Source organism: Rhagoletis zephyria, unplaced genomic scaffold (genome assembly GCF_001687245.7).
Source record: "Rhagoletis zephyria isolate East Lansing unplaced genomic scaffold, Rhagoletis_zephyria_1.1 Rzeph_scaffold_10261, whole genome shotgun sequence".
In the NCBI taxonomy this organism is placed as follows: domain Eukaryota; kingdom Metazoa; phylum Arthropoda; class Insecta; order Diptera; family Tephritidae; genus Rhagoletis; species Rhagoletis zephyria.
In genome coordinates, this window is record NW_016167339.1 from 1 (window position 1) to 1,649 (window position 1,649).

Consider the following 1,649-nt stretch of genomic DNA (forward strand, 5'->3'; position numbering starts at 1 on the left):
ATTGCAAGAAGTGTGTCGAAAAATAAATTACGATTGCGTGTGCTAGTTTCTTTTGTCTTTTCTTTTTTTGTGATTTTAGTTTTGCTATAGGGGCCATAATGATTGGGAGGTGCATATGCATGTGTTTATGTAATGCTTTGGAGAGCATTTTTTGTATGTTTTCACTGAAGCTTATTTATAAATACATATTTAAGTAATATATGGCAAAATAGTATTGAGCTTTAATTTGGACACTTTGAAATAATTAGATCAGTTGTTTGGGATATCAATTTGATAATAAAAACTTATTTTTATCGTTGTGCATAGGATTTGTGATGAACGCCAATTAGCAGACGTGGTGTTGTTTTTTAGTGTCACTCTCTTCTCTCGGAAGTAAAAAAGCACTAAATCATTTTTCTTGCATTTATTTCAATCAATGGAGTTCCAGAAACCAGTACAACAAAAAGTATTTGTACAATTTTTGGCTCAAAATGTTAATTTAGGTGTAAAGTACCGAAATTACAAATTTTTTCATTGTCATACTTGAAAAGATCATACTGGTTTTATTTCAATAACTTTGGGAGGTTTTCAAATAGAAGGTTCGTATTAGAGGCAATGAAAGTTTGCGTCAAGTACAGGATATATGTAAAGTTTAAACAGTGTGCCACCAAATGAAAAAAAAAGAAAACGGCAGCATGCAGAATATCTGTCGCAATATTTTTTCATCTTGAACATTTAAGGTTCCACAAAATTTGAACATTAAACGATGAAAGTGTTCTCCTTGCCAAAACGAACGAATCTGGTGTAATAAAACTAATGTGTAACCTCATGAAAAAAATTAAATTCAGTAAAAGATGCCTATGATTTGAGAAACTAAAATTCCATCCATTAAAAAAATACTACATACCAATATTTAATTCCGTTTAAATTATATGACTTTTAGGTTAAGGCGTGCGAGTTATCATGTTAGCTGACTGCGTATAGTGTTACGGGACGTATACGTTACATGCATAACTACGGGTATATTAGCACGAGTTGTTATTTTGACCTTTTTAGTATATCTTTTTTAAGTTTTCATTTAAATAAAATTTCGCGATGGAATCTTTTTATTTATGCAAAACTGAGGTTAATGCATTGTCTAAGATAAGTGTGCCACCATTTTCGACCAAAAAGACATTTTTATCGGAAACTGCAACAACACGTGAGATTTGCTCATATACTCTTACAATAAAATATGTTGTGGAGACTTGAACGACACCCTTGGTTTAGTAAGTCCACGTACATATGTAGGAGAAATCGCATGATATTCACTTGCAGTTCCATATTTAGAGTTCACCGTTGTCTAAGTCTGATGAGTTGGCACTGCATATACTACCCAAAGGCTTCAAACATAGCAGATACGGCAAGTGAGAATTCACTTGGCCATCAGAATAGGCGGGTTATATCAGTTGGTGTCCTTTCGCCTAGAAATATTTAGGCTTAAAATAGATATTGTCCTTGTACGAAAACATGCACATAGTTATGTACGTAAATAATTTATAAGCCCTTCTAAGCATGCTGATGCATTTTAGTTTCAATATATGTATGTATGTATGCAGAATAAGCAACTTATTACATTTGCATTCACAATTAATTTTCATTGCCATATCAGTTTTGGTACAAGTTTCCAA